Here is a 16,914-nt window from a genome sequence, read left to right on the forward strand (position 1 = left end):
GAGCTGCCTTCAATAAATTGAAACGGCAAATAAATCCCCCAACGCATTGATGATTTATTTATGCTGCAAAAGCAGTCAGCGGCTGCAGAGAAAACAAAACTGAAACTAAAACAAAAAACCCGAATGGCAAAATTTCTGCATTGCACTTTATCGTAAAATTTATTTATCAAAAACTTTTTTGTTCGCCGACGCAGCCAAAACAAACAGAAAAGCCCGCAAAAAAAAAATATAGAAGGGAAAGGAACTAGCCAAAGTATTAATGGAATATTGCCGAAAATTCTGCAGAAAAGCGCATGCAAACAAAAACACAACGCACACACACACACACACACACGGGTGCACACTCACACACACACTCAAATTACAAAAGCAAACAAAAAGCGGCGCTTAAAAGCCAGACACAAATTTCAGAGGAACTGCCGCAAAAATATATGTACATATATAACACAAGAGGAAAAGGGCCTGCATTGCCAGGCCGAAGCTTAAATACCCTTTAATAAATATGGCTTATGGATATGCGGATATGTAAGGAGCAGGGTGAATCTCTATCTGAAAAATTCTAAAGAGTTTTTCGTACAAAAACCCAATTATCAACCGATTCTGCCCATTGAGACATGATATAGTAGCCCGATTTTGATAGGAATTGGGATATCGATGCGAATCTGTAAATAATAAATGCCGAGTTTAGTCAAGATATATTGGACAACAACAAAAGGGTTGTTTATTTTGTCCAACAATTTTACTCGTATAAATTTATTATATAGAAATCTGATGTTAATAATATTTTTTCTCTCCACTAGACATTTTGAAATTAAAATTAAATTAAAACTGTTCAAAGCCAAGTTTAGAAAAACATAAACGTTTTCGTGCATAAACTTTATTTTGCGATGCATCTTTTCTATTATAGTAGTCCGATTCCCATATATCTTTATGGAATCGTAGACGTCTCTTCTGTGCGTTACATGGTGCATATGCAAGTTGTCATACCCTCTTAACGATAATACCCTAACGAAATGTTATTTTATGCTGTTGCTGCAGTTTGCGGATTTTGCTTGGACCTGGAGCTGGGCGAGAGAGAACTGCAGCAGTGCAGGAGGCGTGGCACTGCAGCAATCTCTGGCCACGCCCCATTTTGCGGAGGAAATGAACTTTTAGGCGAAACAAGCAGTAAAAAAAAAAAAAAACAAACAAACAAAGAAAAAACACAAAATGGAGGCAAAGATCGAAATTATATTAGCCAACAGCAGAGCGGAAATAAAAATGGACGCACCAGAAGCAGGCGAAAAAAAACACGGCAGCAAAAAGTGAAATGTGCAAAATATGCATAAAGAATGCAGAAACACAAAAGAGAAAGAAAAAACCAACGCTTGATGCCATAAGTAAAGTGGAAAACGAGTGGAAACTGGCCGAAACACAAATGCAACGAGAGGCTAACTAAAAAGTGGTTCACACCGAAATTTGTATACACTAGGAAAATCTGAAATATCAGGCTGACTATTTTAGAAGGTAAAATAACAGGTTTTAAGCTCAGAAAGTTTATTTTTGGTTATATAAACCTACATCTGCTTGTAAAGTCCTTAATTCATAAAGTCCGAGAATAAGAGCTTAAACTTAAAGAAAAAGTTAAAAAGTTCTCAAAGCTTTCAAATTAGACAGAAAATAAATAAAAACTAAATAAAATCTTTATTTAGCTGACACGAGCAAAGTTTCTAAATAGTTTTCCAACTAAACAACTTTCACATCAAAAATTTGCTAAGAAATAGGAAAAATTCCTAGAAATGCTTTTTGAGCTGAAAAATTCTAAAAAAAATACTTTTGGGGCTGAGCTTATCTCACTTAAGACGGAAATGTGAATATTATATTCTATGTGTTCTGTTCTATCAAAAAAAATATATAGAAAAATAAAATTCTATTGTAGATTTCGCATAGAAGAGTTTGAACTCCAAATGTTGTAAAATATTCTTATTGAAAAACCAAAGCTTTTTAAAAACTACAAAATTAACAAATAATAAATAAATTCAATGTAATTTTAAATACTTATTCAATTGCACAACCTTATCACTTAGGATGAATGGAATATGAATATAAAATCGTGACTATTCTATTCCAGCAATAATTTTTCTATATTTAAAGGGTATATCGGATATACCAATAACATATTTAAAAACCCAAATTCTTTTGTAGAAATGGAAAAGCAGAGATAAAACTCCTAAGTCTGGCTAGGAATCCAAATCTTTTCTTAAAACTTAACCAAATAAAAAGGGAAATCTCACAAATGTTTTCAGTCAGTCAAAAATATAAATATCAAATTCTCACTTGTCTGATCAAGAGGGAATATTTATTTATATATAAGTATTTATAGGGTATACGAGTTGTGTGCTTGCCTTCAGGTGGTTATGCAAAAATGCGCATATGTAAAAAGCTGCTGTTGCTGTTGGTTGCATGAACGCGAGGGGGGCGGTTGGGCGCATCTGGGGGCAGGCAGGCAGGCCGGGTGGCCGGGTGGCCGGGTGGCCGGGTGGCGCATGGGACATGCAATAAAACGCCAGCCGAACGGGTTAGCTTTGGTTGGGCGCTTCTCCATTTTGGCTGGCAGAGTCATGCGGGCGCCGGCTGCGACTGCGACTGAGGCAGAGGCAGAGGCTGTGGCTGTGGCTGCCACTCGACTCGTGTCTAAATTAAACTTCATCATTGGCAACACAACGAAAAACGGAGGCAAGCAAACAAAGCGCAACGCAGCGGGGCGTGGCTGCCTCAATGGGCGTTTGGGCTGGTTGCTTTTTTACGTAAAAATTGCATAAACCTTGCTGTTGTTGTTGTTGTTGTTGTTCGCTTTTTTGCCAGCTGCAGAAATTGGCATTTATTTCGTAGCAACAACCGGGCAAAAAGGACAGCAAAGAAATCAGAAATTATTGTAGATTGCAGGCAGGCGCGGCAAAGGGCGCCCGGACAATGTCTGACCAGCATGCAAGCGGCCAGGACTCTCCACCCGAGTCCTGGCATGCAAAAAAAAAAAAACGGGGCAAAAAACGGGGTAGGGGCAACAAGAGAGGAGAAGCAGCAAGTGAAGTGCATAAATGGATTTTATAACGTCCAATGCTAAAGTAAATTTATGCTTTTTAATGCAATTGCAGGACGAACCAGACCGTAAGTGGGCAGCAGTGGGCGTGGCCCGCTTGCCTCGGGCTGCCACGCTTCGTTGGCCTGGCCCGAAAGACGGCAGTAGAGTGGGGGGGGGGGGGGGGGGAGTGAAGGGTTAAAGGGGCCCCAATGCAGTCTGCAGTTGCCGCTGGCGGGCAGACAAAGTGACATTTGTCGTTAATTGCAAAATTTATGTCCAGAAATCGGGCAAGCAGCAACATGGCAAATGCCTTTTGGCCACAGTCGGGCGCCACAGCAAAATTCTAATACAAGAAAATACAGAATTTTTCCGAAATGGAAAAAACAACAGAGACTTACGTGCAGTTGGACGGCCTAATTAGCTGGCACACAAAGCGACTGCTTACCTGGAAAAATAGCCAAAGAAAAATGGGAAAAATTGCATTAATTAATTTTCGCAAAAAAAAAAACAATATTTATAAAGAGCACTTGGCAATACAAGGCTATAAAAGTAGCACAAAATGTTGGCATAATACAAAAAATGATTAATAATTGTATTGTAAATAAATAATAATTAATAGAAAAAATTAATTTAAGAAAAATGTATCTAAGACTTATTAAGAAAGGAATGGTTTTTTTTAAAAGAAAATATAATCAAAATTTATTTAAGATTTCTTATCAAATGGTTTTATTTATAAAAATATAATATAGCTTTATTTGATATTTATTTTTGGGTTGTCTTTTTTAAATAAATATAATCAGACTTTATTTAAGTTCTTTTTGAAGTGTTTTCTATTTAAGTAAATATAATCCATTATAAAAAAAATATATATAGTCAAACCTTATTTAAGATTTCTTATTGAATGGTTTTTACTTAAATTAATAATCAATATGTTTTTAAGATGTCTTTTTAATGGTTTTTATTTTTATATGACAATATCTAAAATTTAGGCTCTGTTTCTTAGTCGGCGACACATGAAATATATTATAAACTCATGCCAAATAAGTATAATCAAAGTAAATACAAGTAAGTGTGATCTAGATATCACATCAGGGATACCCTTTAAGGGGATACGCTTTTAGTTACACATTCTACTGTTTTTCGAAGTGTGAGCATTCATGAGATATATTCTTATACATCACGATGTCCGGGCTCTTGCATGATATATCTTCAAATGTTCCCTCATGAAAAACGACTTCATGAACCAACTATTAGGAGTTCGCGCTGCAGCTTCTGGTAACGTGTAAGACCCTTAGATTAACAGACAGTTTGGTGTGGCCCAAACGCAACCAGCCAAAACGTGAATAGGGCTCGAGTCGTGGAGTCAAAAGTGCAGTTAACGCATCTTTGCCAAGCCCACCCCACCCACAAGCAGAGCCCTAGCCATGGCCCATTCAGTTTGGGCCACTTTGCGCTCTGTTGACTCAAAAGTCGCAGCTGAAGTTGGCTGCTTCCTACGCTTCGTTGCCTAATTTCGTTTCTAAGTCACACTTGCTTCTACCAGAGGGGCAGAGGGGGAGAGGGGGTTCAGTGGTTCCTGTAGCAATGCATTTCTATTGTTGGGGAAGGGTCGGGGGAATTTTGGTCTTACAAAATCGGTTCGTCAGTTGCCGCCTAATTTATGCATTTTTCTCAGGCCCGCGGCTTGCGTTATGCGTGGGTGGCTTTGCCCCCCACTCCCCCTCTCTCTCCTGCTGCAAGGTGTTTTCATTTACACTGCGTTGATCAGCGATAATAAAAAACGTGAGTCCAACCATTTAAAGTCAGAATCCGACTTTTATCCAATTTGAATTAATTCAACTGCAGTTCTGATTGGACTCGTTGCGCAGTGTGAAGACGCACATAAAACAAGTACAGCTAGAACTACACTAGACTGCACTCACGTGCATTTTATGGCCCTGATTTACACAACCAGTTCAAAAGTAGAAGAGCCGAAAGAGAGAGGGAGATATGGAGAGAGAGAGAGAGAGAGAGAGAGAGAGGGCGGGAAAAACACGTCTGCAATCTTGGTAACCATGAAATTGAATTGCGACTTTGAAGTGCACTCAACGTCGAACCGCGTCGCACTCGATGGGGTCAGGGCTGGGGGGGCTGGGGCGGGGGGGACAAGGGAGGGCAAGGGTTAACTGCACACATGGCTGCGCGGCTGATAGACAGCGGGCCCCACAAACAGGGGCAATTGCCGCTGCCGCCGCCGCTGCCGCCGCCGCCGTTGCTGCTGCTGTTGGCCACCTAGTTACCCAGTCTAATTACCAAATGCAGCCAGGGCAACGGCGGCTTTGAGGTTGCAGCAAGTGCAGGGGCGGCGGGGCAGGGCCGTTAGCAATGGGGAGGGGGGAAGAGTTCATTAGAGACGCAGCGAAAATGTAAAGAAACAAAGACAGAAAAAAAAAAGTTTTCCAAAATCAAGTTTTTGTTTTATTGCGCTGCGTTTTAAGCGGAAAACAAGTGCAAGGGTTTTTCGAATGTCAAAAGAAGAAGGAGAAGAAGAAGAAGGAAAAACTCACGATATAATAAGAGGTATTACGGCGATCTAACAAGGGAATACAATTAATGTTAAATATAGGGTATGTTTTATATAAAAAAGGAAGTTCAATGAAGAAGATTTAGTTAGCTATCAGAAATCGGAAATAGATCAGATTAGTAATCCGAAGATTTCTGCAGTTGAAGAGAGGAAGATTTTCAGATCAGTAATCAGAAGAATAATAGATTGCAATAGTCTTGTTACAAATGTATGGAATCTGAATTAGAGGGATATGCTATACATTCTTATTCAGAGAAACTTCTTTTTATTTTAAAAAACTTTATTTAAATATCATGCGATTTTTAAAAAAGCTTTAGAATTGCTTTTGTAAATAGTTTTAAGTAATTATCAGATAAAATTAGTTAGCTAGAAGTTTTAGGGTAAGGTTCAGTGTAAGAGACAGCTAAGAAGTTAAAGATTGTTTATGATAAAGATATACTCAAAAATTACTTATAAGAAAATTTGAGTTCAATATTGTAAAATAAGAACGGCTCAAGAACAGAGCTGCGAGGATAATAAAACTGTTAAAAGTTTTATAAAAAAAAATTAAATAAACTAGTTAAACAGTTTGCATAGGTTTTGTCAGCAGGGATTTCCCATTTCGAGTGTTTTTACACCCAACAATTGTTAAGCTGATTAAATTACTTGTTTCCCATCAAAGAAGAGTATTCGATGTGTGTGCGTGTGAGTGTGTGTGTGCGGCTGAATACACGCGCAACGAAGCCAGCAATAAGCGCAGCAACCCCTCCCCCAACTCTTTCTCTTTCCTGCCCTGCTTAACGGTAAATGCTGCATATGTGCGCCGCTTGCGTGTTTTTCGGAACCCCTTTTTCGTGCTGCCAGCCCCCGCCCCGCTCCCCCGCTCGCACTCTCTAACACACTCGCTCACTCTCTTTCGGCTACTCTTTGTTTTAACGGAAGCTGTTGCTGTTGTTTTTATGCTTTTTAATTTCCTTAACAATTTCTTTGTGCTTTTTGTGTTTCCACTTCTGTTCGCATAACTGCGACGAGTGCACTCCAAACGTCTTTGCTTCACTTGCCCCCCAGAGGAAGAAGCATGTGAAAGGCGTAGCCGAAAAAAAAAAACAAAAACAACAACAAGAAGAGCACGAAATCAAACGGAAAATGAATATGTATATCAAGAATCTCATGTGACACACACAAAGCCTTCAAGTGCTGACGCCGGGCGCTAGAAGATTGCGGCAATTTACAAGCAACCGGCAAGAAGAAGAGCCAAAAGAACTCCATGTCCATATTGGAGTGTGTGTGTGTGTGTTTAACATGCGTATATTATACTTGACTTAATTAGCCGTTATTAAAAACAAATTGAGAGAAAGAACACGAAAAGTAAACAATGCGAAGGGGTTCGAAACAATTAAATAATCATTTTTCTTCCGTTCGAACAGATTTCTTTGACATGAAGTTGCAGCAGTGGGAGGGGGATATGATATAAGCTAATCAGATATACATATGTGTGTGTGTATGCGTATAAATGTATAACTAAATATATATGCATATGTGTATTTTAAATATATATTTTTTATGCTTGTTTCTGGGCATCTGCTTAATTTGGGTTTGTCAGTTTTTAATAATATTGCGTCATGACCAAATCGAAAACGCAATGTTTTATTTTTCCAAGTAGTACACACATATATACATATATGTATATATTTATGTGACTGCATAATATTATATTTTTCTCAGTATTTGGTTGTAAAAAACTTTAAGAATTTTGCCTATGCTTATCGGAAATGATTCAGTACAGTAAAAGTATTTGGTTTTGATTTAAATTAAAATAACACAGATTTTTATTGGGCTGTGTCTAATTTCAGTGTGCATCAATTGATTATAATAGCTATATACCCTATAATATTCCTACTATATCATCTTAACTCATTTGGGTAACTGCTTTAAGATAATCAAACATGATTTAGCTAATTTCTTAGCTACACTTTTAGTCATGGATTCATTAGCTAATTACTCAATAACTTTTATTGATTGCCCAATTATTAACTGTAATATACATATATATTTCCTTGGCCATTCCTAGCACATTTATCGCTTGCTCCACTTTCCCCACACTCTTGACCTATCTACATTCAAAACGAATGAGAACTCAGCTGCGAATGGTGGGCTCTTGCGATCTGATCAGACGCCGCCTGCGGATCAGCATTTGGCTGCAAAAGCTTTGCAGCTCATGTGCGTGCTGAAAGCTCATAAAAAAGTGCGTGTGCGCGAGAGAGAGAAACAGAGAGCGTGCGAGAGAGCGCGCTTTTGCACTTGCAGAGAGCGGCAAAAACTATTTGGGCCTATGGAATGCTTATGAATGTAGTTGTTGTTTTTTTTTTGTTTTTGGCACTGACAGGCAAAGCGACGCAGCCATTTTTAGATTTCTTTAGCGCTAGTTTTTGTTGCTGCTGCTGCTGTTCTTGTTGTTATTGTTGTTGCTGTTGTAGGGCGCTCGCATTGTTGTTGTGTTTGCAGTTGAGCTTTTTTTAGTGTTGCTTCAGTTGTTGTTGTTGTTGCTGGCGTGTATATGTATTTATTGCGCGTGAATGTCATTTACAAAGCAGGAAAAGCTTTGCGCTGCAAAGCGTTGCGCGTGTGCCTGTGTGTGCGCGTGTGTGTGTGTGTGTGCGTCTACGCACATTTTTAATTATGTTGTGCGAGCTCAAGGTTTTTTTTTCTATCGCTGCTGTAGTTTTATATATTTTTTGAACATTTTTTTTGTTGCTGTGCAGGCGTTGGCGATAGAGCGTAGCGGCTTTTGCTTGCCCCCTCCCTCTCCCCACCCCTCCGCTGACCATTACTTACGGCCAATTTTAATTGTAGGCCGTAATAATTTAGATGCGACGCTGACACAATCTACAAATAACCGAAAATATTTTTGGCGCTGCGTTTGCCACTTATTTATATAAAAAACTTTGTATTTATGTAGTTTTTTATTTTCTTTACATAGAGCTTTGGCGGGTATATATATACATACATACATACAAATGTATTCTAATGAAAATCTTATTTATTTGCTGCGCTCCTCTCAATGTGTTTGTGTGTGTGTGTGCTCACAAGTTCCAAGTATTCCATATACAATTTGTATTATCAGCGCGCTTTTGTGTTGTAATTGCCACAAATTTAACAATTTTAGATTATTTTTTATTGAAAAATAGCATTGTTTATTGTATAGAAAATTTTGAGGTTAGTTTTTATATGAATTTCAACAGAAAATGCATTTCTAGGTTATGTTCATTAAAGGTAAGCCTTTCCTTAAATGAAGCTATGTTTCTCTCTCCCTCTCTCCCTCTCAACCTCTCGCTCTCTTCACTTCATTTCTGATTCATTTACTTTGCATGTTTCAGCATTTCTCAAACTAACACCCCGACATATCATACACTAATTTATGCGCTATTTTATGGCCATGTTTCATGGCCTATAAAAACAAAAAACGCGACACTCGTTAACTCAGGATTAGTACTGCAAAACTATATCATTAGTTTTATTTTCTCGGCGAATATAAAAAAGAGGAGAAAAAAATGAAACTTGCATGTGCTTGGGCCCATAAAAAATGCGAAATCTCCGCTTTTATGTGGTGCTAATTAAGCTTATCAAAACGCAAGACAAATTCATTATAAAAACCAACAAAAAGCAGAAGAAAAAAATTTGAAAATAAATATTTTTATTTAATATTATTCCAACTACAGTGAAAACCTGTCAGTGTCGCTCATTGTATGTATTTGTTTTTCTCCATTGTTGTTTGTGGCACTTAAATGTGTTGCTGGCCAGCTGAGTTGGCCAAATGGCTAGGCCTAAACCCACATACGGCCCAATATGATGGTTGCTATCTGCACACTCAGTGTAGGTGTGTGCGTCTGTGCGTGTGCAAGAGAGCATACAGTTATTGCGTGTGTGTGTGTGTGTGTGTATATGTATGTATACATATGCATGTGATATGTACACACTGTTTCTCAGATATGGCGGAGCCTATGTGCAATGCTTTGGCAAACTATTCGTTCGCTTTTATTCCCCAGCTGCTAATTGCCAGTTGCCTTTTGCTCCAATTCGCAAAAGCACACACACACACAAACGTACACAAACAAACGCACTCACTCACTCGCTCGCTCGCACGCACACAAAATGTGCACTACACCTAACACGCTCGCACACATTGCCAAATGGGCTGGCAAAACTTTTGCATGCAGTCAATACATAGTAGAGTTAGGTAGCGTAGACTAAGTGTAGAGTAGAGTTGTGTAGCGTACGGCAGTGTAGAGTAGGCAAAGCACCCGCTATGTGGGTGTGTGCCATGTGCTGCCTGCCCATGTATGAGTGAGTGTGCTCGTCGCAAATAGAAAACGCATTCCATGGGCGTCGTTAGTTAGTTGCGCTTCGGGTCTCGCACATATGACATTTAAGCGGTCGACGCCTGTGTGCTGGCTGCCATTTTGTGAGTGCGAGCGAGGTGTTGTCTACAAGCATGCAGTTATATTTGCTGTTTCACATGCATGCTCATGGAGAGTGTCGATTAATTATTCAGCATTTGTTTACAGTGCTAAGCAAATTTATGAGCCACTTAGAAGAATTGCTGCGCACAGAACTTAAACTCTAAACAACAAGAATCTCGCATTACAACGGCAATAATAACAGTGTTGAGCTTTGCGGATAATTGAAAGTGCATACGCAGGCCAATTACAGCGCTGCGAGAGAGAGAGAGAGAGAGGGTGGGAGATGGAGGGAGAGTGCCTCCCATTCTTGCGCTGTGTCAACAGCTAAACAACTGTAATAACAACTGAGCGGCGGCTTAAGCTATTGACGGGTTTTGTGTGGAATCGCTTTTCTTGGTAGCCGACACATTAAAATTCAAGCGACTGCAGTGTCAGGTCATAAAATGCCACAATTATTAAAGCAGCAGCAGGCAGAGCAGAAGAAGCAGCAGCAGAACACGAATCAGCTCTAATGAGTGCAGTCGGACAGCGAGCGGGGGTGGGGGAGCAGCACACACAATTGCATAGGCGCAGCAACTGCGACGCACTTTGCGCAACTGCCGACGACGACAACAACCACAGCAACAGCAACAACAATGTTGCGTTGCATTGCGTCAGTCCAAAGCCGCGCAGTCTGCGATGCGCAGCGCGTGCGAGCGAGACAGACTGCGACATGGTGGTTGGGGTAAGGAGCTTTGTGTATTCTAGGAAACTGAACGATTGCGCAACGTGCGTGAAAGAGCAGGCACGTCACGAAGGTTGTAGAGGCCAGAAACTAAAACGCACTTCCGACAAGTGAAAATGCAGCAAAACAGAACAACAACAAAAATATAAAGACAACAAAAAAAAACAGTAAAAACGAAGCACACGTAAAACAAAGGTTGAAAAAGTAACCGAATTGTTGTTGCATTTAATTAAATGCGGAAGACCCTCGACAGCAACAACAATCACGGGGCAAAAAGCAACTACATTTAAGCGCACGCATCAAGCAGCAATAGAGCGAACAAGCGAGCGAGAGAGAGAGAGCGCGAGTGCGAGCGAGAGGCAGATAGGCAGCAAAGTACACACAACGCACAAAATTTGGAACGCGCTGCGCTTAAAGTAGGTCAAAGTGGCAGCGACGCTGGCAGCGACGGCGTCAATGCCGCGAGGGGGTTGCGTGTCAGCAGCAGCAGCAGCAGCAGCAGCAGCAGCGCGCAGCGGCAGCAACTGCGACGCAGCAGCAGCACAAGAAAAGTTTAATTTATGCAAAGAAGAAAAAATATTATGCGTTGCGTATGTGTGCTTGTATATGTGTGTATGTGTGTGTGTGTGTAACTTTTGCTTTTCTTCAGTTTACGCCTAATTGTTATTAATATGCAACGTTGACGCTCATAAATCATATTCAAAAGTGCGTAGAAAAACACAACAGCAACAACAAAAACTCATTTTTCAAGTTGCTTCTTTTATTTTTTGTTGTTGTTTTTTGCTTTGCATAAATTATAATTATAAGCAATTATATTTAAAATTACATGCGTTGTGCGTCTGCAAAATGTTTGCAAATGTTTGCGACGTGGCGCAGGAAAAAAAAACACAAACTTTCCAAAAATTGTAACTGCATGTGACAATATTTCTTCAGCCTCAGTAAGATGGAGGGGGGGGGGGGGGTTAAGTAAACTAAGGGCTAGGGAGTGGCAATGCTGTGTAGTTGTATGGGTGAAAATGCGCTGCGTAATTAGCATAAATATTGAATGGAATTTGTTGAGGTTAGTTGGAAGTCAGTGTTGCACAAGGTTTATGACTATTTGCAGTGTTGGTCAGTTAGTTAAGAGCGCTTATGCCGATAATAAACATAAACATGGAATGTAATTGATTGAGTTTCTGGTTGAAGTCAGTGTTGCACAAGTTCTGTGTTCGTTTGTAGTGTTGGACAGTTTATTGGCGTGAGTGTTTGTGCACATAAATAACGTAAATTTTGAATGGAATTTGTTGAGGAGGTTGCAGTCCGTGCTGCACATGTTTAATGATTATTTGCAGTGTTGGTTAGTCAGCTGAGAGTCAGTGTTTATTCAGACAACTAACCTCAATATAGACTGTAATTGTTTGAGTTTTGGCTGAGGTCAGTGTTGCACAAGTTTTCTGTTTCTAGTGTTGGTTAACATAAATATTGAATATCATTTTTTGCTTTTGGGTTAAGGTCAGTGTTGCACAAGTTTTGTGTACGTCTGTAGTGTTGAACAGTTAGTGAAGGAGTTTGCTTTTTAAGCACAGTCAACTTAAATTCGACATGCATTCCTATTAGGCAATGCTTAAGGCCAATTACAGGAATTTCTACTCAGTTAGAAAACTTTTGAGAAGCAATTATTCTGACTTAATTTTCTTCTAACTTATTTTTTAATTTGTATTTATTTGATTGTCAAACTCACCTTTAAATCCAATTGCAAATTTTCGCGTTAATCCAAAAATGCCTTAATTTTTAATCGTACAAAATGTTTACAAATTTTGTTTGTTTTTTCTTCTCGCTTTTTTTTTCTTTTGTTGTAATAAATTTGAATTACAATTTGTTGTAATTTATACGCACTGCACTTCACTTATGTCAAAAGTTATTTAATTGAATATTCTGAATTTCGGTTTACTATCAAAAATGTTTACCAAATAGTTTGCTTAGCTAATTTAAGCAATATTTATTCAAATATATTTATGCATATATATTTTAATTTTTATTTTATAAATTGTTGTTTGTTTTTTTCTGTTTTTTTTCTCTATAATTTGTTTTTTTTTTTGTGTTTTATCGAAACGAAATTTTTATGCAAACTAACACACACGTTCTGCTGCTGCTTGTTGTTGTTGTTGTAGTTGTTGTTGTTGTAGATGTTGTAGTTGTTGTTGTTGTTGTAGTTGTTGTTGTTGCTGTTGTTGCTGCTGTGTTGCTGTGTTTAGTATTGCGTTTTGTCCGAACCAATAATTTTGAAGAGTTTTCCAATTTAGTTGTTGGCTTAAATTTTTGCGGTTTTTCCTTGTTTTTCTTTAGCTGATTTTTGCCTTTGTTGTTGTTGCTTTACGGTTTAGCTTAAATGTTACATTTAATTTGTTTTATTCCTTGATTTCAGTTAAGTGTGTTTTCTTTTTTATTTAAATTTTTCAATTAGCCAAATAATTTTTGTTTTGTTTCGTTTTTAGTTTTCTTTTGCACGCAGCTTGCCAAAAAAGTTTTTACGTTTCTATTCTTTTATACTTTTGAAATTTTAGCCCAAAATTATTTTTGCCAATTTGAATTTTTGCGTTTCTTTTGCATTTAACCAAAGTTTCTTTCAGTTCATTTTTGTTTCAATTCATTTGCTTTGTTGTAAAAAATAGTTTAATTCAATTCTTAGTTTTGTTTTTTTTTTTAGTTTGTTAAATGTTCAAAAATTGCTGTTGCAATTGCATTTTGTGGCATGCGTCGCTTTTGCTGTCGCCTGTTGTCGGTTTTGTTGTCGTGATTAGTTTTATGAGACATTTTCACAGCGACATTTGGGGCCTGAAAATAAACAAGAAAGCGAAAATATATAAATTGATGCTCTCAAATCTTATATTATTAAAGGTCAGTTATTATATTAGAATTATTTGTTTTATTTTATTGGCTTTTTTATATTTTAATTCAAGCCAAAATTCAGTTCGTGCCTTCTTTTGTTTTTTAAATGCCTTTATCTCAGGACCTTTTCGATCTAGACCTGAAAAATTTGGGATGTGAAGGGGTCAATACCTCACCCAAGAGAAAAAAGTTTCAAATCGGGATTATCTACACACAAACTCACGAAAATCGAAATGAGCGCAAGTTCCATTCTTGACAGTTTCGTCCATATCAAGTACAGACAGATTATTATGCTATTCATATGATATTCGTCGTATAATATATATACATATATATGATTATTTATATATATATGATTATTTCCCTCTGCTCCCTGCCTGACACGTTTTATTTCTTGCTTTGCTTTTTTTTTCGTAATAATTTCATTCATGAGCAAAATAATGTCAAAATCGACGTCTTATCTGTCTCGAAAATGTTTTGTGAATTCTTTAATCTTAAAGCCTGGAATCTAAAGCATTGCATTCCGATTTTTGTCTCTGGCAAGTGTTTCGTTTTTAATCTAGCTTTCAATTCGTGTTGTTATTGTTGTGAAATACCCTACAGACAGCGAGCGAGGGGCACTTGCACATGTGCTTTTCTTCAGGAAATTGTCATAGCTTATCAATGCTGGGCGAGATAGTTACAAATGGGCAAACTCTAAGCCTGCATTTGAGTCAAAATTTGTGAGATTGAACTGGTTTGGGTAAAGCTTGGGCTTTGGTTCGAAGCGGCTTTCGAAGAGACTCGCAACTGCTCAGTTACTGGGCAGATACTTTAGCTCTATTCTATGCCAAGTTTTAACTCTATTTTAGTCTCGAATATTCTCTGAGTTTTGAGTTTGAACTACTTTGGAACTGGGTGAATGATATGGTATTATTTTTGTGTATTATTTTTATATAGAACTTCATAGTTTATATTTTAAACATTTTTTTACTGCATCAGGTTTTATATATATTATTATTATTACAATGCTCGCTCGCAATTAGAAAACAAAATAATAATAAAAGTCTTAAGACTTTCAATTTGAGATTATAACGATTATTTTATTATAATCATTATAATTATATAATATAATTAATGAGTTAAAATCATTATTGTGATATAATTGTCGAAGCTAATTTATTATTTGTTGTTAGAGTAGATATATAGAAAATTATATAATAATGTATAATATATATATATATCAACTATCATATATTATATATGTATAAAATAGTATATTAATAGCATAATAATAAACAATATGCTGTATATTATTATTTCGAATTTTATATTGAACAACATATTGTTTATTTGTATAATATTATTATAATGTATAGTATATAGTATTATATTATAATTTAGAATTATAATCTTTTATATATATCTTTGCTTTATTATATCAATACTTATTCCTATTATTATTTTTGCAATCATTTCATAAGATTTTATTTTCTTTCTGTCTGTAAAAAGACTTCAAGATAATAGTAAAAATAAAAAAACATTTATTGAACTTTTTTTATAATAGTAATAACAATATTTGAAAACATTGTAATAATTAATATTTTTATATTATTATTATTATATTTTTTAAATATGTCCAAAATTTCCCACTTAGCTCTTTGCAAGTCATTTTTATATCAAACAAGTGTCCGCCCTGGCTATAACCGATCTTTGCCACGAGTAACTACTGTATATAGGTATATACATATGTATATATGCCGTTATAAACCCTTCACAATCTTTATGCATTTTCGGTGTTGCAGTCACACGCACACACGCACACACACACACACACACACACACACACACACACACGCACACACACGTGTCGCAAAAAGGGGTTCGAATTTGGTTTTGAGTTCGGCTTTTTTTGTTGGTTTGTTCAAAAATCTTTGCATAGGATTTGCCCTGCTGTGGGGCGGAGCGGGCAGGGTGGTTTATTGTTTGTTGTTGTTGTTGTAGTTGTTGTAGTTGTTATAGTTATTATTGTTGTTGTTGCGGGCATTGTCTTCGCTTGATTAAAAATGCACAAGTTTCCAGTTTTAGTTGCATGCAGAGCAGCCGAGCACAGAGCAACCCCATTTGCCACACACACACACACACAGATGCACACTCGCACACACACTCACACACACACTCGCAAACACACGCACTGAGCTACGCACAATTGGGTCCGGATTGCATTTGTAAGGTTTGTCCCGGAACTGAAGAAGTTGTGAACTTGTAGTCCTTTTTGGTCCTTAAGTTAGCTCGGAATGAACTGTTGGGAAAGTATCTTTAAGATACAAATGCACTTGTATAATATACACTTGCATAGCTAACGCACAAATTGTATTTCCGAGCGCGAAAAACTCTGAACATTTTCTTTTGTTTTTACAGAATTTAGTATATAATTTTATATAATTTTTAATACTTAAATATGTATAATATTTTATACAATTTTATTTAATTTATAACTCATTCCTTAATTGAATTTATGGAATTTTGAATTTTATTATATGCAAATAATTGTGATTTGAAAATATATTTAAATGTATAAATATTTTGTTCAAATAGACAGCATTTTATTTATGGATTATTTGTATTATTGTTTAATTTTTTAAATTGCATTTATTGTTATAATTTCTAGCAATTTTTTGTATTTTTTATTGAATTATTTAGTTAAACGTTTTTTTACTTTAATTTTTAAGATATTTATTTAATTATAAACATTTCTTGCAGTGTTAATTGATGAATGATTTTGCACTTGTCTTGTTTAATAACAATAAACAATGAATTTACCTTCGATCACTTGTCAAATACACACATACACACGCGCACTGAGACACACACACGCGCGCACACACTTGTGAATACAACGTCAATTTGTTTTTGTTTTATGTGTGTGTGTGTATTTGTATTTGTATTTGTTTGCCGGCCTTGGTTGTTCTTTATGTATTTGCTTTTCTTTTTAAAAACATAAACTAAACTTAAATAATAAATTAAAAGAACAGTTTAATGGAAAACTTTTGTTTTGTTTTTGTTTCGTTTTTTTTTGTTGTTATTGTAACAATTATTTTTGTGCGCTTCGTTTTTGCACTTTTCACTGATCAAAAATAAATTTGTATTTATTTTTCTTCTGCATTTCCGTTGTTGGTTCGTCAATAATTGAACATATATATATATATGTGTATATATGTATTTTTATAAATTTATTGTTATTAATTTTGAAAATGTAATTTTGTATTTTTTTAGATTT

General features: G+C 36.6%; 1 protein-coding gene across 1 annotated transcript in view; it reads right to left on the bottom strand.

Moving 5' to 3' along the window:
* chinmo (Chronologically inappropriate morphogenesis) overlaps positions 1-12,634 on the bottom strand; it is a 63,164-nt gene extending 50,530 nt beyond the window's left edge. Inside the window, exon 1 of the mRNA XM_064681401.1 lies at positions 12,508-12,634. The gene's annotated coding sequence lies outside the window, so the exon portion shown is untranslated. The remainder of the gene's footprint in view (positions 1-12,507) is intronic.
* Positions 12,635-16,914: the final 4,280 nt, after the last annotated feature.

Source organism: Drosophila montana, unplaced genomic scaffold (genome assembly GCF_035044405.1).
Source record: "Drosophila montana isolate Dmon_TW-CO22-7 unplaced genomic scaffold, ASM3504440v1 contig_2326_1, whole genome shotgun sequence".
Taxonomy (NCBI): Eukaryota; Metazoa; Arthropoda; class Insecta; order Diptera; family Drosophilidae; genus Drosophila; species Drosophila montana.